The 25,504-nt window shown below is 40.8% G+C and overlaps 1 pseudogene; it reads right to left on the bottom strand.

Moving 5' to 3' along the window:
- Window positions 1-1,855: 1,855 nt before the first annotated feature.
- Window positions 1,856-2,456, bottom strand: LOC112915052 (pre-mRNA-processing-splicing factor 8 pseudogene; annotated as a pseudogene).
- Window positions 2,457-25,504: the final 23,048 nt, after the last annotated feature.

The following is a 25,504-nucleotide window of genomic DNA, read 5'->3' as shown; positions in this document are numbered from 1 at the left end:
GTGGAAATGATTCACAGGAAGGGCAAACAAATTCAAATGGCTGATGTCAGGTCTTTCCTTAGTGACCAGAAAAAAAATGTGGAGATTTGATATCTGATACAGCAGAAAGAGTCAAATCAAGGGAGAAAAGAGGAAAAAAAGTGACTTTATCAAGGGTTTCCATCCTCAGATGAAACTGACCAAAGAGAGAGAGAAAAGATGACCAAAGCATTTTTGTCATGCTTGGCTGTGAATGCACATTTTTATTATGTTTTATAAAAATAAGTCTCTCTTACAAGGCAACTTTGTGCCTCAGTGATTTGTATATTTTTGTTAACAAATAGCTTTTCAGTGGCAGAAATCTGGAAAAATGACATAGAACAGGTCTCTCCAAAGAAAATTCTAGAAAACAAAGGACTGAAATAAGCAAACCATTAGAATATAATATCTTTTAGGGAAGGGACCATGTCTGATATATTCAATTAATCTCCAACACCCTTCCCTCATGCCTGCACATGTTAGGTGTTCAGCAAATATTTATTGAATAAAAGCCTAAAGTTTGGGAAATGGAAACATTCCCTAGACAAATGAGTCTGGAAACACTATATCCAATACCCCTGTTTTTGTAAATTCACAACACATATTAACCTGTCAAAGATTCCTAAAAGACCTACAATAAGAAAACCTATTTATTTATTTTATTTTTTTTAGGAAACTAGCTTTTCACCAATATCTTTGACCATGGAACTGATTTTTTTGTTATTTGTTTTTGCTTTTGTTTTTTTAGGGAATACTTGTTCTGCATCCTGCAGAAATTCTGCTGTAACCCAATTGTCTTTGAGGAGGCAAAGCTGATTGTAAAGAGAAGAATTTGAAGAGATGACTGTGACATCACATCAAACCCTTGTTACGTTAAATCCCTACCACAAAAATACTTAATGTATTCAAGTTAAACTGGTTTATTGTCTTAGCTGGACTTGGTAGGTAGAAAGTAGAAAGCAATTTTTATTTTGCTTCCATCCCTTCCAACCTGATATTCACCTCCAACCCCCGAGTTCCATCAACCAATATAACTTAGTTTTTCTGGTTACCAACAGGTAATAAATTAAAATAAAACACACACACACACACACACACACACACACACACACACTCCCTGCAAGTCCCACTTTTTTTTCAAGTCTGGTGCAGTAGAATGTCTACTTGAACATTAGCTGTCTCCTCTCACAGCTCTGTTATCACTTGTGTTGGAAGTCTAGGACTAGGAGAAGGGGACCAGGTGGATTTCCTTACTTTCTCCTCTTTATAGTGTTGCCACCTTCCCTAGCTGTGGTTTTCATTCTCTCCAGAGACAGGATAAGTAGGTCAAGGGAGGGAAAGATGGAAAGGTGGAATTAACTTCACTCAGGTTATCATAATCTGTTATGATCCTCTGAATAGTAAACATTCCAGTTGACTTTACTCTCATGGAACATTGGGTGAGTCTTTTTTAAAGATACCTCCTTTTGTCTACATTGTAGGGCATCTCTCAGTAGTTGTTCCACTGACTGCAATTATGCCTTCTCAGGCTAGCCAGTTATGACTCCTTCATTCTCTCGGCTTACAGTGATACATTCCACTAATGGGGTCATGTCACCCTTCCAGACCATCTCTTCCGAGATGACCCAATCTACCTTTCTTAAGTAGGGTCCTTATTTGTGCCACCAAATTCTGGAAGTGCTCATTATCCCCAATATATCTTGGTCCTGGACTGCAGAGAAGAGCAGTTCAGGCTACAGTCCCCTGTGTTTTTGAGTATGTGTCAGACATCAGTTCCTATGTTTTATAAAGTCCCAAAGACATATATCAAGCGGTTCCATTGACATTTTTTTTCCTATTTATACAAAATTTATTATTACATTTTGCTCAGGACTACATGCCATGAGAGATCAATTACAAGAAGCACAAACAGGCAGAAAAGGAACCAAGCTGCTGAATGTCACCAGCTTCTCTTTGGGGTTTTGTAAAAGGCTCCAGTCTTGGGGAGTGTGGAAAAGGGGGAGGTGAGGAAACAACTAGGCATAGAGGTCTTCTCGGTCTGCAGAGTAGACCTCACCCTCTTGCAAGAGAGCGAAGTTGAGGAAGTGGGAAGGTCTGTGCACCTCGTGGTAGAACTCTTTAGGGTTTGCCAGCTGCAGCTCATACTTCGTGTTGGGATCATGCCGGACACCAATAAAGTTGTAGTTCCATGAGGACTGGGCAGGGACCATAAAAAAGCCAAGGAAGCGATCTGACAGCAGCATCTGGACCCTCTCATAATGTGAGGGTAGATAGCCCTTGGGATTGTTGCCCTTATCTGTGTTCTGGCAACCCCATTCATAGCCACTGGGGGTCAGCTTATAGGCTGCCAATGTGCAGGAGCCTGGTATGAAGCTGCAGGTGATGATAATGGTCTTCTCACCATCCCAGGATGGGTCATCAGCCATGATCTTGGCATGAGTGGTTCCATTGACATCTCTCTCTTTTGGTTTGTGTTAAGGAAAAAACACTTCTGTTGGCATGGAGAAAGAGGATGGGGACACTTATTAAATTGATTACTGCTTCCAAATAATCTTCAGGATCTGCTTCTTTTAAGTCACACTTGATGGGCTGGAGATTGCCAATGTGATAACATGGGTAGAACCACTTCCATAACCTCTTAGCAAGCCCCTTCATATGTAAGCTACCACCTGGCTTTGTGAGTCTCCTTAGCATCTACTTTACTGGGCCTTTTCTGGAACACCTCTACGACAGCAAATGACCCATTTAACCTCCCATTGCAGATGACTTAATATTCTCAATCCACACTAATATCTTTTATGAGAAATGAGCAAGAGGAACCAAAGTTGAAATAAGAACCAGCCAGGAGTATAACTGCCGAGACTTAATCACGTTTTTTATAATGCATAAAGCCTACAAAATAAGAAAGAAAAAAATGGAAAGTATTAGTTTTATGCACCAATTATTAGCTTCATATGGTGAGTTTTACAGCCATTTGAATGTGGACAGAGATTGAATTTCACTTGCAAAAGGCTCATTTTGCTCTACTGCCCAGTTCGTGGCCACCAGGCAACAAATTAATTTCCCCTATAAATACTTATCTATGCTGGGGCTTGCTCTTGTCCTCTGGCTTTCATTTGTGTTTGACATTTACAGCACCTTTGTTTGCCTAGACATCTCCTGTTGTCAGCACTGGTTCCAAATGAATCCAAAGATACTAAGGCCACCAGAAATTATACTAGAGTTAGGAGTCACAGTTAAAAAAAGAAAAGGCGGTTCATGTTTTTTTAAAAAGATTTTATTTATTCATTAGAGACACAGAAAGAGAGGCAGAGACACAGGCAGAGGGAGAAGCAGGCTCCCTGCAAGGAGCCTGATGCGGGACTCGATCCAGGGAATCCGAGATCATGCCCTGAGCCAAAGGTAGATGCTCAACCACTGAGTCACCCAGGCGTCCCAAGACGGTTCATATTGAATGTCAACTCTCTGACCCGCATTCAAGCATCCCATCTCCAGGAAGAAGAGATATGGCAAGTATATTGGCCAGACTATGGTATGCTTGGCTTTGCCTACTCAGTGCCTCTTTATAAGTTGATTGGGTTCCATCATTTAAAAACCAAGAGTTTTTTTTTTTTTTCTTCAAGATTTTATTTCTTTATGAGAGACACAGGCAGAGGGAGAAGCAGGCTCCATGCAGGGAGCCTGACGTGGGACTCGATACCAGGTCTCCAGGATCGCGCCCTGGGCTGTAGGCGGCGCTAAACCACTGAGCCACCAGGACTGCCCCAAAACCAAGAGTTTTAATGACAACATTCTAACTCTAGTTTCTCTAGAAGGCTCAGCTATTTGGGCAATAACGGCCACTTCTCTCCATGGTACCATGACAGGCCGCTGGTACCAGGTAGCAGCGACCACGTTAGAGCAAGCCTATACTTTCCAATTTGCCCACAAGCCTTGCCTGTTGGTGGTCTTGCCTGGCTCCTGCAGACAGAGTTCTGGACTCCTATTATTGTCCAAGTTTGGAGACACCTTTCAAACCTTAGCCCCTTCCGTTTTCAAAGGCAGTCAACTCCAACTTACCCCCAAAGAGCCTTCTTTGATCTGAATGGCTCAAACAATCCCTTAACCCCTGGATTGTTTAAAAGGTTATTCAGTTTCTCTCTTCCATTCTCTGCCAGCCCATTCTCCCCCCCAGAGAGTTTGTTCTGTTCTTTTGCTTTAAAAAGGAAAACAAAGTGTAACTACACGTCTTCTCTCCAAAGACCATAGCTCTTCGAGGCTGAGAGCCAGATGCCTGATTTGTTTTCCATCCAGAGCTGTACATACAGAAAAAGTCATCGGCACAAGGCCATTCTGCCTTTGACCTTCCTAGGGCTGAATGCACAGCTAGTCAACACTGGAGCTGAAAATAGAACCCAGGACTTTCAAATCATTGTTCTGCTTGCTGGGCCGTGCTTCCTCCCATAAGAACTTGGTTGAACAATGTCCTGTTTTGCAAAAGCAGAAATCATAATATATGTATGACAATATTCAGACTTAGAAGAAACACAGGCCTTACTCTCGGGAAAGATGGCATGGTAGTGTAAAAGGAGTGTGAATCCATTTCTAACACTGCAGCTTATAGGTGGGATGCACTCAAGAAATGTGTGTTGAATCATCAGCTTTGTAACGTGTGGCATTTTGAACAGGGAGTTCTCACTGAGTGCCAGGAATATATTTGCTTGACAACCCCCGGAAAGCAAATTTACGACGTTAGAAAGGTTATCATGGAAACGACTGAACTGGTCTATAAAGATGGTCAGGGACCTGGGGGTAACTTCTCAGCAGAGAGTAGCAGCAAGTGTCGTGGGGAGGTTTGGTAACACTGTGATTCTCAGCTCTACGTATGTGTGTGGCCCACACAGAGCACAGAAAGCAGATGTGAACAATAGGAGGTTGGAGGTAGCTGCTGTTTTTCCAGGCTCCCAGGAAGAGTGCAGAGCTCTCTCTCCCATGCCGCCCTTGTGCAGTGCGCTCGCCTGTCTTAGGGGTCATCACCCTGCTTTGGTGTTCAATGAGCTCCCAGCGGGCCGGCCCTGGGCCCTGGCACACAGCCCAACCCCAGAGGCAGCAAAGCAGAGCCCAGAGCCCAACTTTCCGAGTTGGAGTCCTGACTCTACAGTCTCTCAGCTGCGAGACTTTGGACAGGTGACTTTCCTCTCCGTGTCTCTATTTTCTCATTTGTAAAACAGTAATAATAGTTCTTACCTCAAGCAGTCATAATGAAAATCAAATGAATCACCACTTGTGAAGTTGTTAGAGTGACACTCGGCACATAATAAGCATTCATGAAGTGTTAGTTATTAGAGACCAAATGTACATCATTTATGAATGCATGGCCTGGCTAGCAGCACAGGACAGTTAGAGGACACCAGGTGACCTGATCACTTGCATGGATTGCTCCGTGCAACTCTAAAAACAGGTGCACGGAACAGCCATATTACAGGTGAGGCACTGAAGCCCAGGAGAGTTGACTACTTAGTCAAGGCCACACAGCTGGTGAGGGACAGAGGAAGGATTTGAAACCATAAGGTCTGATGCTGCAGCATTCTGCCCATGAAATATATGCTCCCCAGGAGCAATACAGGTAAAGCTGCTCTACGATGTTCTTATGAGGCTCAAATATAATCATTTATTGACACTTTGAAGGGAGTAAAAAAAAAAAAAAAACATGTGAGATGATGGCGATGACTAATAAACACATGAGAAATCCAGCTCTTATCGGCCTTATTTAGCATATCAAAAGGTGTTAAAAAATAATAATTAGCCTCAGGAACTAAAAAACAAGTAAAACCAGTCATTTTGACACACCAAATGCAATCTGATATGCAAGTGTCATGTACTCTTGATAACAGCCATTGAATAAATTAACAAAAGGGCTTGTAAGGAACTGGAGCACCATGATCTTTTGCTTGTTTCTTTCCTAAAAGTTACTTAGTTATCATATATTTTACTTATTTACATTCTTTGTCTCTGAATAGTTCCCTCAGCTATAAATATGAGGAGAGATAATGAGATCATTTTTCTCTTCTCCAAAATTACTGGGGGCATTCTGGTGTCATGGAAAACAAACCAAACTTGAGGTTGAGAGATAAGGTTTCTGGCTCTGACTTCATTCTCAAGTGACTCCCTCTAGAACCTGAAGCAAATCTCCCAGCCTTCCTGGGCTTCCGATTTCTCTGTCTGAAAGCAGAGCTTTGGAAGCCATCGATTGTAAAATTCCTAGTACTTTTAACAATTGTTGGTTTTCCTCCTGGGAACTTTTATTACACAGCAGACCTTTCCCCAACATTATCCCCATACATCTGCTTCGACCTTCTTAGAATCAGAGTATTTTACAATTAAAACACACATTAAATGGAATCTTTTCTGTTCCTCTTCTTCTCCTTTTTATTTCCTCCTCTTTTCTTTTTCTCTTCCTCATCCCACTCCTTCTTCTTTCCCTTCTCTTTCTTCTGCCCTGAAATACTGTCATTAAACTGATAGTGTATCTTAGATTTAAGGCAAAAAACAAAACCCAAACAGAAAGAACATAACATCCACCACCACAAAACAATAGCTAAAGCTGTTCCAAAGACTTGGTTGATGTGTGAATGGACTTGTGTGCTGAAAATACAGAAAGAGCACTCAAGTGTCATTACTGCTTCATTTCTTTAAAGTTCAGGCCCTCTCCCAGGGGATGCATTGTGTTTTCTCTCTAGCAGCTATGATCCCTGGGTGCCCCCATCACTGATGACAGCACCCTTTCAGAGACAAAACACTTTTAAAAACTAAAATGTCTCAGTGCAATTGATTCTGCAATCATCTGCATGTACCAGTGACTAATCTGTGCAAAGCCAAGTCATTTCTTTGCAGTCAGCAGAGAATACCAAGGGTCCCTCCTGTACTCCAGTCATATCCAAGTGGGAGAACAGCTGTTCTTTGTTTCAGGAAAGGATGGGGCAAAGGTTAGCTCATGGGTAGAGTTTCCTGTTTGTAATGTCTGAAACCCAGGGAGGTGCCAACAGTTTGGAAGGTTTTATTAAAGGGGAGATAGTTCTTGCAAGGGTAAAGTTACGAGGAAAGTGAAATTCCTTCCCCACTTGATGTCTTAGGTACTGCACATGTGCAGAAGACTAATCATACAATCTCCCTGCTACTGTCCTTCCATGGCTCCCCTTTCCTTGCTGGATAAAGTCCAAACACTTCAGCACTCTCTTAACTCAGAATTATTTGCAGTTCTATGCACGCACCTTGTTCCTTTGTGCTTGGAATGGCTTGCCCACATGTTCACCTGGACAGCCCACCTGCTAAGATTTAGCTTGGGTGTCATTGCCCCATGGAAGCTTCTGGTAGCTCATCCGTTAGGATAGGAGCCTTTTCTTTGTAGTCTCAAGCATCCCATGTGTCTGTCTCTATCCAAGGGATTCTCAAACAGCTGCACAATGGAATCACCAGAAAAGCTGTCAAATATGCCCATACCCAGGCTCTGCTCAGGGAGCTTGATTACACTGGTCCGGGTTGGGGTCAGGCTTCTCTAGTTAGTGAATCAGGTGATTTTAATGTGCAGCCAATGTTGTGAACCACGGATTTATTGTAAACTTTATGACATATTGTATTGAAAGTTTTGTTTAACTTCCTCCAGACTAAGTTTCTTGAGGACTAGACTTATTTTATAGTGGTACGTATATCCCCTGAAATTTAAAAAACATCAAGGACCAACACTATTAAATAAGTAGTGTATGAGGAATGAAGGAACGAATAACACATATACAACCCAACATTCTACCCACCTATCCTGAGAGGCTCACTAATGCTCATGCAATTGTTTAGTGTAAGACTGTGTGGAAACAGAAGAATCAATGTGGATCCCAGGTGTTTAGGGACAAAGGATGCAGTTTAATAGAAGTGTCTGAGAAAACAAAATAAGGCCTAAGAGAAAACCAGGGAAATTTTGAATTAATTAAGAGCAGCTGTGGAAAAAAACCAGAACCATGAAATCTGACCTGGGCAGGAACTTGAGAGAGAAACTAATGCAAGATATTTGGGAGCCGGAGATTGGGAGATGGGAATAACCAGCTCACAACGTAAGAGGTTGAGAAGAGATTAGCTTCTACCTACACTGGATAGAAATACAAGGGACATGGGGTCTGTCCAGAAGAGACTTAGCTTTTCCTGAAGACTCCAGGGTCTAAAGCCTTAGTCAAGGTGACCTGGTAGCCTAAGAGGAAATCAGTAGCATGGGAGTCAAGTTCGAACAGCACTAGACTCTGCTATACTGTAACTGCTGTCCTACAAATCTATATTTTGTGGGCCCTAGTATGTGCTAAGTGCCCTACATGTTATCCCATTGAATGTGCAGGCTTAGGTTTATGAAGTAGGCTTCATCATCACCAGTTTTACAGATGAAGACACTGCACTGAAGTTTAGGGGGGTTTGGTAAGAGTCCCAAGCTACCTGTACTATAAGTGGTAAGTATCATTTTCTATCACTGACCCGATGACATCCTATGGAGGAGAGATATTGGGAAAAATGGAAGGATGGGCTGGAATTCCAGGTTCTTTGGAAGGATGGGCTGGAATTCCAGGTTCTTTTTTTTTTTTTTTTTTTTTTTTTAATTCCAGGTTCTTAATCCAAGAAGAGGGCTGTTCCTCTCAAGTCCTGGCAGTAGACTAGAAGACAGAAGGTGAAGGAGACTTTGGTTGATGGTTGCCTCAAGTGTTTTGATTTTAAAAAGCTCCAACTTGTTTAAGCCCAGGACCACTAAGTAGCCTTTAATAGTGAGCACACAAAGCTCTCTACTTCTGAATTCCTAGTGAAGATATTTTCTGGCACATGCACTTTCTCCAAGGTGAGAAGATAGTCAAGAGCACTCAGAATTCAACAATTCTACAAGATGGAAGAATGCTGCTTGGGTGTGAAGTTTGGACTGTGGGGAGCCTGGGTGGCTTAATTAGTTGAATGTCCAACTATTGATTTCAGTTCAGGTCATGATCTCAGGGTTGAGATTGAGCCCTGAGTTTTGCACAAGAGCCTACTTAAGATTCTCCCTTTCTCTCTGCTCCTCCCCCCTCTAAAAAAAGTTTGGACTGTGTTGTTGGGTTTTTTTGATGAGTTATCAATGTATTACCTTCATAATATGGGGGTTGGTTATACTCCACATAATGTGTCATCAAAATTTTAGTCTTGAAATATTTGGTATGCCATTTTAAGGGGAATTCCCTCCCTCTGAATCTCCCTCTTCACTGTTGACAGTCTGGGATGAGGCAAGCTTCTCTCTTATCTTAATAAACATTAGGTTCCAAAATGAGGTCCGACTTTCACTATTAGTCTCACCAATCAGGTTAGTCTATCTGTCTCATGGTGTGATGATGACGCCTGCAGATTTGTGTTCACTAAAATCAACTTCCCTGATCAATCAACTGTGATGACTAGTCCGTCTGAATTAGTTCCTGTAGTCACAGCCTTCATGCCAAGCACGTCAGAGCCACTGGCCTTTCCCCTAACCCTGCACACAATTCCTGTCTGTGGGAACTATAATCACCCTCCTGGAAGAGATGCTTGCTTGGCAATATGCCAGGAGGAGTTGGGCTATTTCCTTGACTTATTGGGAAATAACCCGGGTTTAAAACTTAGTTGAATCTAGGTTCAAAATCTCACTCTGCCATTTGCAAACACTTCTAGGGCCAAGTAGAGCTCAACAAATGTTGGTTTCTTTTCTTGTCTCCCTTTGTTGAGAAACAGTGCACTCCTCTTTCCAGGGGATCATTCCTGTGATGCAATCATATGTATGTTCAGTCCAACACACCCACACAGGAAGCACACGGTTATGGATTTTACTCTCTGCTGCCCTTGGTTTGTTTTCAAGAAGTCAGGATTTTAGAAACCACTCATGAGCCGTCTGTATGTCATGGCAATTTATTATCTCACCTTTCTCCAGAATGTGAATGTTCTATTACCCCCGGCTTTCTGACATATAAAAAAATATATTCCTTCTTGCTCAGTCTGTGTGTTCCGATAACAAGTTCAGATGAGCATTTTCTCAATAATAAAAGAGAAGGTGACTGTCACTGGCAGTTATAAATGACCTTATTTCAGGATTCTGTTGGGCAACTCTTACCTCACTTGCCAGAGAGAGGCAGTGTGTGTCAGTGTGAGATCTCTCTACAGGGAGTCAAAACAAATGGCAGCTCCTGACCTTGGGCACGTTCACTCATCTTCTCTGATCTTGGGTGGGTTTTTCTCTGTGAAGGGCAGATTGGGCCACGTGGCATCTCAAGTCCATTCCTCTTCTAAGATATCTGAGTCTACTTCTTGCTGATTTATAAGAAAACACATTGACTTGCCTGAAGATAAAAAGACATTAAATGGCAAATATTTAACAAGAGAACTTGTCTTTCTCAACTCTCTCTCTTTTATGTCTAGGTTATAAAATTATTATAGTGATTACTTTTTCATCACCCACCTAATCCCATAAAACACCTCTCACTATATAAATGCACATGGCCTATTTTCCTGTAGCAATTACTCATTTTGTTCATGGGAATTGGGTCTTTGCTAAAGGCTGGTAAGGAAGGGTGCTAGTTTTTTGCTGGCGGACTTTGTTTTTGTCTCTGGGCAAAGGTTTACTGTGGCTGAGACCAACTCAGCATCATTATTGTCTTCCCCTAAGGGAGAATTACCAACTACCGTTTAGTGTCACTAAACACTAGTGACATGTGCCATGAAAATGGGGGAGAAGGGAAGTAACATTTATGAGTAGGAATAAATGAGACATAGTAGATTCTCTTTATTGCACTTCTCATATATTGCTCAGTGTTAACTAGAAAATTTCACATAGTGATCTCATTTCTTCTCTTTTACACTTATGATGATCCTTCAGAGCAAATCTTATACTTCTTTTATAACTGAGAGCATGGGGTTTCAGAGATGTTAGTAAATTTCCCACGGTCACTTAGGTCTCTGGAAAACAAAGCCTGCGCTAATTTGTATGATCTCTGCCAAGAACTCCTACATGTGTCTAAAGCAGGTAAAGAGAAAACTGTTCCAGGATGTGGAGAAACCCCAAAATGACCAGCACCACTGAAGCAATGCTGCCAAAATGGTATATTCTGTAGTTGCAAGGCTTCAAGAAGGGATCTCATGAACCTGAAAATAACTACTGAAAGATTCAACACTCCTATATCAAGCGGGTTTTAAATCCTTTTCCCCAGTAGAATCACAGAAGATGGACATAAATTCAGATGTATTCATCATGGAAATGATTGATGGAACTCATTATGTTGCTGGGTCTGTGCCAAATACCTCAGTAGCACTATTTTATTTACCTAGACAATGCCCCAGGAGATGGTGATTACTCTCCTACATAGACGTGCACACTGAGAATTATGAAGAGGTGTCACTTACCCAAGTGGCATGACTTGGGAGGGTTGGAATCCAGGTCTATATGAATCTAAAGCAAAATGATACTATTGACTAGTTGACAGTGCCTCTGCACTGAGGAGAAGAATTAGACTCAGGGAGTCCTGTTCTCTCCCTCCCCTGGGTCTGCACTTCTATATGGTAACTTTAAGAACTTGTGAGAATCACTACTGTGAACACAGAATGTCCACAACTGGCAGTAACATGCATAGGGAAGATCAGCACTGGAAGTTCCCACTATACTTGCATTCATTAAAAATAGAAATTTAAGAGGAAGAAGCCAAAGGGGGAAATCCCTGTCCCAAATGAGGTCATTTGAACAATAGAACAATCTTGCTAATTATTTAGAGGGAACATAACTGATGAGATATCAGGGCTAGAACTATAAAGAGGCCCTCTCCAAAAGCTGCCTCCCTTAGAGCATTTCCCTGAAAGATCACTTTTTGTTTACTTGAATAGTTTTAAAAATAATAAGGGATAACAAGATCTGCCAAGCTAGACTGATTGGCAGATAAAAGATTCCCAACAATGGAATGTTTTCAGTTGATTGTAGCTTAAGGAAGCCAAATCTAGCAGGTCATCATTAAGGAAATGTATGTAAATACTGCCTTTGGATTTCACAATGACATTTAAGCAATATTGGCCTAATCCAAGTTTGTTTGTCACAGAATACTAGACTTTCATTTCACATCATGGCTTTCACTCCTTAGCTGAGAGTTGATTTTTTTTTTTTAAGATTGTACTTATTTATTGAGAGATTGAGAGATAGAGAGAGCATGAACAGAAGGAGGGGCAGAGGGAGAGAGAGAAGCAGACTCCCCGCTGAGCAGGGAGCCCGATGCAGGGATAAATGCTCAATCCCAGTACCCCAAGATAACCACCTGAATCAAAGGCAGATGCTTGACCCACTGAGCCACCCAGGCACCCCATTAGCTGAGAGTTGATTACGAAACAGCAGGTCTTTTCCTGGAAACTGAGTTTAAAATATATCATGACCTGATATCAGTGGATTAAGAGAGACAGGGTCAGAGATAGGAAATGAATCAGGTTTGGTAAACAACCCTGGCCACTCCTGTTGCAGCTGTGTGGGATGAAGGGTAGCCGGTGCACTCCCTGGAGTCCTGTAGAATAGACTGGCCTTGAAGCATCTGCCAGCCCTGTCTCATCTGATCGCCAGTCACATGACTTTCTCGAAATGGCAGAAACAAGAGCTTCTGTGTTTTTACCCACTTTAGAAACATCACCATCTTCAACTTCTAACCCATCGGCCCTTGGGAAGGTGATGGGGAAACAAATACATTCATTTTTTCGAATACTTAGTGAGTACCTACAAAACACCAGGCATTGTAATGGCATGTGGTATAGATGAGGAAGCAGGACAGAGCCAGTGAAAAATAAACAACGGTGCACAATTGTCCACACTAAGTACAGAAAGAGGAAGAGGCCAGGAGTGTGCACGTATGAAGCAACAACTGACGTCAGAGGACAGCTCTCAGAGTTGCAGACCAGACACTTATACTCAGAGAAATAAAAACTCCCTTTAAAGTGGAGTGTGACAGATAGCATGGTTTTCTGAGATTAATCCAAATCTATGGGTGGTTTAGACATCAAAACAAAACAAAACAAAACTAGGCCTCTTAAAATAAAGAAAGAAAAAATAATAATTTCACCCACCTAATCCCACAAAGGAAGTACCGCAAGAGGGCTTAGAAGAATTAGTTCAAAGATATTTTCTCTTTTCTCTTTGCTTCTTAATCCAAGACCCACACAGAATTGTTTATAGGAATCAATCTAGTAGAAGTCAATATCCACTAGCCTCTATACATGTAAGAAGAAAACGAGGCTCAGAGACACCAATTAAGGTGGCCCAGGAGTAGAACAGCAAAATTCAGGTGTCTGGACTCTGTATCACCTCCCTAATCTTTGTGATGACTCTCAACTTGGCTGCTTCTGTACAAAAGTTATAGGATTTTCAGAGGAAAGATAAATAAATGTTAAATTATGTTAATAACTGAATCCTTGATTGGCTGTTATCAAAAACAGAAATAAAGAAGACATAAAGAATATGCCCTGTAACTTTCTGATCAGCAACAAGAATTTAGAGCAAGCTCCCTATTTGCATTTGTAGGCCAGGGTATGAAGATACTGATCTCTGTGCAGCAGGGAATTTCCTGCCTGCCTCCAATAAAGCACATTCTGCACAGCTGATATTCTGGGAACAAAGCGTTACACCTTGGAGTTTCCCTAAATCTGAAAAGAGAGTATCACTTTCAACCTTCCTTGTGCTAAATAACTTAGTCTAACTTCCCTAAAAAGATGGATCTATGTACATGTTAAGAATTTGATATCTTCACTTTCTCTAGACCCCCTCTACCTTTGTCTCCTAATCACATCTTCAAGTGGGTGACATCATCACCTTCTTTAAAAAAAAAAAAAAAAAAAAAGAGTTCCATTTCTTTCTCCTGACTATCCACACAGATCAACTGCCTCACACAGGTGATGTCTCTAACATCATTGGCACAAACCAGTTCCATCATTAGAATCCTGGAATGCCTTTCCTGCTAAAATTAACTGTCCTTAAAACATTTCTCAAGTGGCAGTAACATGTCTCTAAATTCTGTGTCAGAGGGAGAAATCAAGAAGTAGATTCCATGTCCCATTCCCCTTTAAAGCCTGTTAGATTCTATAGAACGCTGGAAGGGAAATCCTTGGCGACTTCCAATCCTAGCTGGAAAAAGTCCATGTAGCCTCTGCCAGTGTCTCCTGAGGCAGTCACTCTGAGAGTTTTGCCTCCTGTAAGAAGTTCATCTATCTGGTGTCCACCACTTGGAAAGACCACATAGAGATACCAAATTGAGAAAGTGCTAAAAACTCATGCAAGGAGCTTCCTTTGTACCTAGATCTGATTTAGATGATAAGATTCTGAACCTTGAACCTAAGGCTAAGGAGACATTGAGGAGTCCAGGAAGGAGCAAATTTATGAGTGTGTTTTGCATGTGAGAGAAATGTAAATAATTTGTGGCCAGTAAGTACACTTGGAATTTTAAATGATGTTCACAATTTTGTGGCATTACTCCTATCAAAAGATAGAGTGTAATTCTTGTTCCCTTGAATATGGACTGGCCTTACTAACACACTTCTTAAAAACAGAATGGACCTTATGCTACTTTAATTTTAAGCTCAGGTCTTAAGTAGTGCAACTTCAACCTGGCTCCCTCTTGGAACACTTATCCTTGCAACCCCAACCTTAGTATGAGAAAGCCCAGGCCAAATGGACAGTCCCAAATGCAAATGAACAAGGCCCCAGCCACCTGCTATTGTAAATAAACTTTTTTTTCTTTTTTTTTCTTTTTGGTCTTTTTTTTTTTAAAAAAGGACAGACACATTCATTCATTTATGTTTTGCTATGGTTGCTCTTGCACTACACAGCAGAGCTGAGTAGTTGTGACAGAGACCATATGGTTCACAAAGCAGAAAATATCGCTATCTTGTCCTTTACAGAAAACATTTGCTGACTCCTGAGATCACTGAAGATCCGTTTCTTAAGGAATTCATAAAATATCATAAATAGGAATTATTACAACAGACAGGTATGACCTAAAACCCATCTCTATTACTAGGTGTGATCTTGGGAGAACCTCTTAACTTCTCTGAATTTTAAGTGTTATAAAAACTAGAAAGATCTTTGTCATAATTGATAAATGCCAAGATACTGACACATAAACAAAATATTATTAACATGTTAAAATTAATACCAATATTTTAAATTAGAGCTAAATTTAAGGATCATATAATTAGAGGCAGAGGAAATAAAAGACATCAAATATTTTATTTTAGCAAACATTCATAATAGAGCACATGAGAAGGAAACAATAACAACTTCTGTTAGGTGGGAAACACAAATGGGAATCCATGGTCAGTGAAAATTCAGGTTGTGAATTTGCTTCTGTAGGCCAGATTTTATTTTATTTATTTTTTAATTTATGATAGTCACGCAGAGAGACAGAGAGACAGGCAGAGACACAGGCAGAGGGAGAAGCAGGCTCCATGCACCGGGAGCCCGACGTGGGATTCGATCCCGGGTCTCCAGGATCGCGCCCTGGGCCAAAGGCAGGCGCCAAACCGCTGTGCCACCCAGGGATCCCTGTAGGCCAGATTTTAAAAGCAAATCCTACAGGCAGAGATGGCTTCACAGGAAACAGTTTTCCGAAACCAAGTTTTGATCGATTAAATGCCAAAATTTGAAGAAAGAACTCTTGGTTGCCTCTTGAGCTAAAAGCAGAATAATATTTTTTCCACACTATAGCTGAATATTTTTCTTTGAGAATATGAGTAAATTTAGAATCTTAAAGGCAGAGCAATTTGACCTGACTAAAATTATTACTTTCTCAAGTCTACAGATAGTCCAAGCAACTGTCAGCAAGTTAGTTATTTCATCATTCCAGCCACAATGATTTAATACTGTGGGGGTTGGAATCTTTAAAATGGATCTAAGTAGCTGAACTGTTTCAGTTCCTCGGAGAGGTGAGTAGTTCCACTACTTGAGGAAGCATGAGAACCTATTTTGGAGGGCATCGACTTCCTTTTGGTATTGTTACCGGGAGACCTGGTCCCAGTGAAAGAGCTGCGGAGTCACCGGTCACCTCAGCTCCCAGGGGATGTAGGTCACCTTTGCAGGTATTGATTGCACATCTGTCTACAGGTGTGGGCAGTGCTCTTCCCCAAGAAAGGAATTGTGGGCCTGTGACTGGTATGGCTGTAAGGTGAGCAAAGAGATGAACCTGGGCTTGATGAGGTGGCTTAGTGGGAATCAACTGAACATCACCTCAAATTGCTGTGTGGCTTCTGGTTTTCTTCACTCAAGTTTCTTCTCTTTCCCTGTTTTCAGTAGTTGCATACATAAAGGGCAGTGAAATGCCAACCTGACCTAACTGAAAGGCCTGGAGGTATGAAACTGTAAAAGAAGATAATAGACATATGTGGAGCTGACTGGAAGCCCTTGATAGCATACTTTACGTTCCTGTTTAATCTTTTAACTAGAAAAATGCACTCGTTGAGTAGAAAAGTCTGCTAGGAAAAAAGAAAAGAAGGAAGGAAGGAAGGAAGGAAGGAAGGAAGGAAGGAAGGAAGGAAGGAAGGAAGGAAGGAATTCTGTCTCAAATCCTTTGGGCATATTTTTAGTTTTGTACCATGTCAATGCATTGGTTCATTAAAGAAATCACAGACCCTAGAGGTGGAAAGTTCCTTAGAGATACTTTGTCCAGATTTGGACTCATGCAGGACTCTTCTGTGTAAGTACTAAGGTAGGTTCATTTATTCACTCAACAATATTATTTTTTAGCATCATCTATACCAGGTATTGATCTAGGCAAAGGGCTAAACATAATAGACAAACATCTTTGTCTTCATGGAATCTGCTAATGTTCAAGGACCTGTGCTTGGACATATCCAGTGACCAAGAGCTGTTTAATTTCAATGGGAGAAAATTGGTTTCTGAGATATTTATTTATTAACAAACTTTTCTGGAGCAGAGTTTTAAGCACTTTATGAATATTAGCTCAGATGATGCTCTTATTAAGCCTATGAGGTCGCTATCATCATCATCATCATCATCATCATCATCATCATCATCATCCCTCTTACTCAGATGAGTAAATTAGGCACAAAGAGTTTAAAGGAATACCCAAGACCCCATAGCTGGTAAGCAACAGGGACAAGAATTAAACCCAGCAGTTGGGTTTAGAGTTTGGGTTCTTAACTACTAGGCTATGCTGTCAATATTTGGCTAGCTTAAATTTTTGTCTTGGTTCTGTTTTTCTTTTTTTGTTTCTTTTTTTTTTTTAAGATTTTATTTATTTATTCATGAGAGACTCAAAGAGAGAGAGGTCGAGACACAGGCAGAGAGAGAAACAGGCTCCATGCAGACAGCCTGATGTGGGACTTGATCCTGGGATTCCAGGATCATGCCCTGAGCCAAAGGCAGATGCTCAACCACTGAGCCACTCACGTGTCCCTGGTTCTGTTTTTCCTTATTAGTATCCCTTACTCAAAAATATTTAGCTCCTTTCTGTCTGATTCTTGGAGTCTTTAACTGTGTACTCTAATCCACTGAATACAACCAAAGACAATGCCGGACTCTTGAATTTCATGATTATATAGGATGAGTCAGCACCTCCTTAAAAGGTGGGGGTCCCCCTGGTCCTACCACTCCCACTGCCCATATAGAAAGGTGGTACCTGCACATACTAGGTGATCAGTAAGTGATAAATCTTGTTATTAATTCATAACTTTCTGGCTCACCAATGCCTGAAAGTCCCCAGTTTAGCTTCCTCCTTCTAGTGCAAGCCTATTCTCTAGGAAAGGAAGCCAATTAGGCTTTATTGGACAAGTTTTCAAAATTTTCCCTAAAAGTAGGTTTTAATAAATGGGAAAAGACTTCATAGGGCTGAGCAGAGAGACATTGTCAGCACTGACAATGGCAAAGAGGAGAAGGAAGAGGATGAGGAAGTTGGGAACATGGAAAAGCTCACATGTGGGCCATTCGAAGGCTGCCTTCCACAGGAGCTCACACAATTATGACATGTAGAAATAAAACAGCCCTGCTGTTCCATCATGGAATGAGAAGTAGGAGGAATGGGATAAAAGTTTGAATAGGGTCCTAATGCTTTTAAAGTTTTTCTGAGTCAACTCATAGGTTGGTTTAATCCTATGTGTGTGTGTGTGTTTTTTTTTTTTTTAAGACTTATTTATTTATTTATGAGAGAGATTGAGAGAGAGAGAGGCAGAGACACAGGCAGAGGGAGAAGCAGGCTCCATGCCGGGAGCCTGACGAGGGACTCGATCCCAGGACTCCAGGATCACACGCCCTGGGCCAAAGGCAGGTGCCAAACTGCTGAGCCACCCTGGGTCCCCTAACCCTGTGTTTGAAAGGAATTTAAAGTTTGTCATGTGCCTTCTCCCTTCAAATGAAATCATCTCAAAATAACCTTAACATCAAACCCCAGTGATTTCTGGATTATCGCTCAGGATTCCTCTTTCTGTCATTAATGAGATTAATCTAGTCAATTTTCTAGTTCCCTGGTTTCAGAATTCTCTGTCAATGAGCCTCAGCCAAGATGACTTTCTTTCTCTTAACCAGTCCTCCTACCTGCAGATTTGGTCTACGGAAAGTATGATTCCTCATGCATCCCCTCTTTTGCTTCTGTCATTCCAAACAAGAGGCTGGGCCTGACATAGGATTACCTACCTCTTGTGTTCATGCAAAGCCTCCCTTACACTTCGTCTTCTTTTGCATGACACTCCCTGGGTAGTCTTCTAAACACAACTTGCAGCTGTTCCCTGATCTGCTGCTCCGGGCTACAGTCCTGCCCATAGAGCCATTATTTAAAGTAGTAAACCAGTTAACTCAATGAATATTTACATGCACAACTGTGGTCATAACTGTTAAAACCAATCTAGTTGTAATAGCCAATGTGTAAGCATCTGGGAAGCAAAAGCAAGAGCAAGAGACACAAGCATTCCAGACTGAGCTTATAAAAGAGAGTGCCCTTTAAAAATTTTTCACACTGCATGGTACTTAGTTTTTTTTTTTTTTTTTTTTTTTTTTGGCAACCAAATCTTGAGAGAGCCATATACATCTGCAAGAAAGGATTTTGAAATTAATAAATTGTAAATTTCTTGACATCCCCCTGTGAAACGTTACTTTTTCTAAGGCAAAGTTGGTAAAAATAATTTGTGACATTTGCCACAATCTCTCAAAAAGTCTGGCTCAGAATTTGAGTCTTGGGATCAAACACAGATACTGGCAACCCAGGTGCGTTCCTGTTTCATCCAAACGAGTTTGTTTTTCTTTTTCCTGGCTGGTACTTTTAAGTGCCTGCTGGTTATTAGGGAAGAAGTGTGTCTTAGGCTATTAACTTAAATAAAAAAAAAAAAATTTTAAAGGAGGACATTTCTTTTGAATTTTCCCCAAATGCTTTGGATGGATTTCTGTTGCATTATTGGTTGAGAATATTCTTACCATGATAATCCACTCTTAGTAGCCTCATTTACATTAGCTATCACTCTGGAGAGCCATAGTAACAGGCCGCTGAATTACCCTAGAGAAATTACTCTTGAAAGTAATCATTGTGAATGAATTTTCATCACTTGCTCTCATCATTTCATGCTGTTTTGTCTCTTTCTTTTTTGCCCCTGATAAAAGTTAAGCATAAAGAGGCCTTTTGTTATTATCTCATTTTCTTTAGAAAACTTAGTCTTAATCATAGCAGCCAGTTTATATAGACAACCAAAGGGCATCTCTCGCACACACACGAACGCACAGAATTTTTGAAATGCATTTTTATTTTCTTGTGGTGAACATTGTTTTGTTTTTAGTCTACAATATCTCATGTAAATTTGTATTTCATGTAACTCAATTGGTTTAAGGTTTATGTTTTGAGGGTAGGGGCTTTTTTAAGCCAGATAACTTTGTTTCAAGTCACCAACACCATAAAAAAATTGAAATTTTAAACTCTTGGAGAAAAAAAAAAAACAAAACTTTAGAATAAATAAAGAAGTAATAGCAATAAAAAAATATTTAGCAAGTACTTACTTGAGACCAGGCCTTATTTTAAAAGATGCTTAAAGGAGATTTTTGTTGTTGCCATTTATTAGTTTTACATTCTTTCATTTGCTCCCAAGATGTTGGTGCTATAATTTTTGCTACTTTCCCTGTTTTCCAGATGAGGGAACAGAATTTCAAAGGGATAGGTAACTTGTCCAAACTCACACAGCTATCAAACAGTGGTTCCAGAATTATAACCTGGGAAGGGTTATAATTATAACCAGGAGGTCTGATTTCTTAATCTTTCCATTTTATTGCATTGTATTATGTGATGACTACTAAAGAATACTGAAGTGAATGGAAAACATGATTAAAATTCTATTTAGCCACTATTTTATGTGGGATTATAAAGCAACAGAGAATGACTGGCCTAGTTGTTTAACTGTTGAAAAGGTTTCTCCCAAGATATCATTTTCCATCTATTCAAAATGAAATTCTCATGATACCTAAAAGTGGGAAGATTTGGATTTTTTTTGTTTGTTTATTTTTGCTTTTATTTGATAATATCTAAAGAATGGGCCAACAATGAGATAACCATTGGGGAAAATCGACATCAACAGCTGTTTTCTTTACCAAAAACACTTGTGTTCAGAGTCATATTCAGCAGCATGAAGTCAGAGTTTTGTAGGTTGAGAAACTGGTAGAGATTTCCACCAGGCTCTATCTTTTAGATTTAAATTTAAAGTAATAAAAAGTGATTGCAAATCGCATCCTTTTTAATTATTAAATTTGGTTACCAATACCGTTTCCAGATGTCCATTCTACGATTAATCCTCTCAACAGACGGCTGTTGACACCTGCTCTGTACCATGCTCTACTGAGACCCCAAGAATATGATGGTAAACAGACCAGACAACTGGCTCTCAGAGATTCTGTGCCACCGAGGGAAAGAGAAAATTGAAAAAAAATATATATAAATAAATATGTTATATAACATTAGGAAGTAGTAAATTCAATATAGGAAAAAAATAACACCGGGTAAAGGACAGAAATCTGGTAATTAGTGAAATCAGTGACATTTGAAGGTCACATAATCAATATAAAAGAGTTGTGGGACAAAGTATGAGGCACAATAGAGTTTTTTCTGTACATTTTAAATGTTTGAATGTGGGCATCTCATTTTTAATCCTCAGCCACCCCCACTCACCTTATGTTGTTCTTTTAAAACTCCAGAGTGTAAGTTAACGGTTGCTTTGTGAATGGTTGCCCCCCCCCTTTTTTTAATGTATAGTTATTTTATTTTCTGCATCTGGAAAAAGAAACACAACTTAGCCAAATATTTGTCAATTCTTTTTCATTTTACAAATATTGTTAGAATTCCAATGTACCTTGATGCAACATTGATATTTTTACTTTTTCAAGTGTTTTTTTCATAATCCACTGGGAGGAGATCAAATTCTTCCTTCACGCTTTTCAAGGAAAAGGATACCTTGACAAATAAAATTAGTCTGACCTCAGAATTAGCAATAAAAACATTCTCTGGCCTATATTCACACTCACCTTAAGAACTAGTCATTTATAAAATTGGGTGAAGAGTCCCCAACTTCATCTTCCACCCAGGCCCGGTTTCTTGAGCCCTCATGGCATCGGCGGCTCTTCTTTCCTCAGGGATGGACACCTGACCCGGGTTAGCCCAGTGAAACATAATGCGGGCTCTGGACTGGACCATGGGTAGAGGAAATACCCAGATGGTATTGTGAGTCTGGGGCTGCCAGCAGCTGTTTTGCCACCTCCTTGGGGAGAAGCTGCCTGAAAAGGAATCCAGTGAATGGGAAGCATTTTAAAGAGGTTGGGAAGGAAGAACCAAGTTCTGTAACGTTGCCTGGTTCTAGGACCCAACACTAGTTTTACTCACAGACTTCTCAGTTCTCTGAGTTCCTAATTCCTTGCAATTTGATCTAAGCTTATGTCACTAGCTGCTGAAAGATTCCCAATTAGACAGCAAGGGAAGACCGCAGGATAGTAGTCAAGGAACCAGTCAAAGCAGAATGGAATAGAAATATCTAGGCAATCAGTGGCTTGGGAATCACGCAGCTGTGTATCTTGAGATGATCGTGCCAGGAGCAAAAACACTACCTCATCTTGATCCTAACGTAGGGACTGCTTGCCCTCTGGCCTTGTATTTTCTCTGTAAGGTAGAAAACCGGTGGCTCTGAGATAACAGATGTCCTTCTAGAACTCAAGTGTAGCTGGAGAGAGTATCTACAGAGATCCATACAATCTAGTCTTGGCCAGAGCAAAATAAGAGAAATTAGGATTATTAGAAGAGTCTTGCCATCCCCATCAGCTATCAGATCCATAAAAAGATTTTAGGGTAAGACAGCTTATGCTACTTATTACATGTGATCACTGATAAGACATTTTATGCTTTCTGAGCTTATTTTCCTCCTTGATGAAATAGAGGAAAATTCTACTACTTACCCCTCATAGTAGTTGTAGTGTCTTCCAAATGGAGACACTTCTGAGAATAAAGGGGTGGGGTGGGTGTTCATAATCACGATGGTTAGCCAGCCTCAGGGAGGGCTGTTCCAGACAATCAGGGTCTATGGCTACTCTTTCCTCAGTCAGTTATCCTGGTTCTTTCCTTACTGGATTCTTCACACCTACCTTCTGCCTTCAATCATCTGTAGAAAATGAGAGCATTCTAGATGGCTCCTCTCTCTTTTTTTTTTTTTTTTTTTTTTTTTTGCTGTGTCCACAGCTGGCTGGGTCATGGTGCTACAATAAGCAAGGCATTGCTCTGTATTCACCTCGTCTCACTGCGAGGCAGGAATGATTTGGGGATAAGGAACAGACTCAGGCCACTCCCTGAGTGGGCCTGCCATATGGAACGGAGTAGAAGCCAGAGCCTTTGCTCTTTGCATAGCACTCTGCTGTCTTTTGGTCTTTCAAGTGTCTATGTGGGCCCAGACAGCCTCATTTTCCCCTACATCATTTAAACTCTGGGGGCTTAGAATTTCCAAAGATAATATTTTTTTTTTATTATTTATTTATGATAGTCACAGAGAGAGAGAGAGAGAGAGAGAGGCAGAGACACAGGCAGAGGGAGAAGCAGGCTCCACGCACCGGGAGCCCGATGTGGGATTCGATCCCGGGTCTCCAGGATCGCGCCCTGGGCCAAAGGCAGGCGCCGAACCGCTGCGCCACCCAGGGATCCCCAAGATAATATATTTTTAATAGTGCATTTAAAAATTATTTTTGCATATATTTTAATAATAGAAATGAATGCAATATACATATTTTTAAATTTGAGGTCTGCCTCCAAGTCTTTCCACTGTGGCTTCTGAAGGATGTGCTAATAAAAACTGAAGGGAGGAACACCTGAGTGGCTCAGTTGGTTGAGCATCTACCTTTGGCTCCGGTCATCATCCTGGGATCCTGGGATTGAGTCCCACATCAGCCTCCTTGCTCAGTGGGGAGCCTGCTTCTCTCTCTTCCTCTGCTACTCCCCACTCCCCTTGTGTTCTCTTTCTCTCTGTCAAATAAATAAAGTCTTAAAAAAAAAGAAACCTGAAGGATGCTCTCCCATGGGTGTCAATGTCCTGGGTTCTGCCTAGGTCTCTGCTTAGAGTCCTCTCCTGGGTTCTTCTGTGGCCAGGCTCAGACACCTGTCACAGATCCTCCGAGAAGGTGGAAATGAAAGTGAGATCCCAGGACCATCATGAGCATTCCACAGAAGCAGGAGCCTGCAGTGGGTGACACCCAGGCCGGAGCATTTCCAGGGCTCTTCTCCTCTATTCCACAAATTTACTTTCAGTAATAATCCTGTCATAACCCCAATAATGATCCTTTCCTTGATTTGTTCTTTAGTCTTAAAGCAAATGCCAAGCTTAAGAAGAAGAAAAATCATACTTTTAATGATACTATTGAAGCTTGAAAAAATAGTTCACATATTGAAATTTTGTACTTAAAAGCCAAGAACATTACAACTCGCAGCTCATACTCAGTTTCACTGTTTGATATTTTAGACAAAAAAATCCTAAGCCCTCTCACAGAATGACAGAATTGAAGCAACTCTCTTTCAATTTCTTTGTCTTTATAATTACCATATTGTTCGCGATGATTTTGAATCTGTGACTTGAAAGCAGGAATGCAGGGTGCCACAGTATCACACAGACTAGGGTCATGAACTTGCCCCAAGCATGTTCCTGAGTCCATGTGAGTTAGAGACTGATTGTACTCAGGAGTATTGATTGTATACCTGAACTTTTTCCAAAATAATTTTCATGTTGGATTCAATGCTTAGTAAAGGTTAAGTAATGACAATGTGCTAATTTGAAGCTTATCCATGTATAATCCAACTCAGTAGTAACCACAAAAATTATTTAAAATGTAGACCAAAGAAAGATTTTTTTCAGGGTGGAGTAAATTTACTACCAATATTGTTTAGAATCATGGTGCAAAACAATAATGATACCAGATTGGATTATTATCGGTTTCAGATTCTCTACAGACAATGTGGTCCCTTCTTGCCTGGACCAGAGCTTCTCATGGCTCTGAACTTGGAGCCCCACTGCTTGGAAGGAATGAGTATCAGTATTCAAAAGTATTTAAATAATCCTGCTTACCCCAGTTTTATTCATCAAATGTCATCTGTAATAAAGAAATGGATATTGGCAATTTTTTTTTCACAACTACTGAGGGATCTTGAGAGCACTTTGTGATAAAATACTCTTGTTGAGCCCTTGATACCCATAGGCCAATGGGCTGGGTTTGTCCCAAATGATGCCCCATGCCCCATGAGCAAGGCATTAATTACCCGGGTTCATGTGCCTATCCCCCAACTCCACATAATCGAATGCTGAGTTTTGAACTTTATAACATAGACTGATTAGTGACCCCTTAATTCTTGATGTATTTGATAGTGAAAGCTGGTAGATGGTCTGTCTGCTTAATTTTATTGCTACCCAAAGGTTTTCATCAGCACTCACAAGTTCAGTTTTATCATCCCAGCACAGCCTGAGCTTGAACTTCAGCTACAAGTACTGAGGCAATGGGTTCTTTGGGTCTTGTTCCTAAAAACTAGGAAGTGAGAATGATAGTGACTTTGTTTCCCTTGTGGGGGAATTCTCTCCTCCGTAGTCTGGCTAACAAATTTACCTCCCAAACTCTGAGATTTCAGGGGGAAAACAAAGGGCTTCCTCTGTGTACAGGAAAGCAAGTGATGGAAACATGCCGAGGAGAAGGAGTGACACACTCAGGGAGTGCCTGTAGCACCATGGTGGCGTGGGAAGAAATGGAAGGTATGTCCAAGAGAGAGCAGGTGAGGGATGTGACCTCTGGGCAAGTGGCAATACTCAGGAGAACAATCATACAAATTTGGAAATGAGAATCAGTGTATAAAGTATACAAATAAAGCCAATGAAGCCCAAAGAATGGAAACCATCCCAACAAGAGAAAGTGGAACCATGCAGATGTTTCATGTGACAACTCAGATCACCATGACGGATCAAGACAGCTGAA

Source organism: Vulpes vulpes, chromosome 10 (genome assembly GCF_048418805.1).
Source record: "Vulpes vulpes isolate BD-2025 chromosome 10, VulVul3, whole genome shotgun sequence".
In the NCBI taxonomy this organism is placed as follows: Eukaryota; Metazoa; Chordata; class Mammalia; order Carnivora; family Canidae; genus Vulpes; species Vulpes vulpes.
The sequence above is the reverse complement of the archived record's forward strand: the minus strand, read 5'-3'. Positions and strand labels throughout refer to the sequence as shown.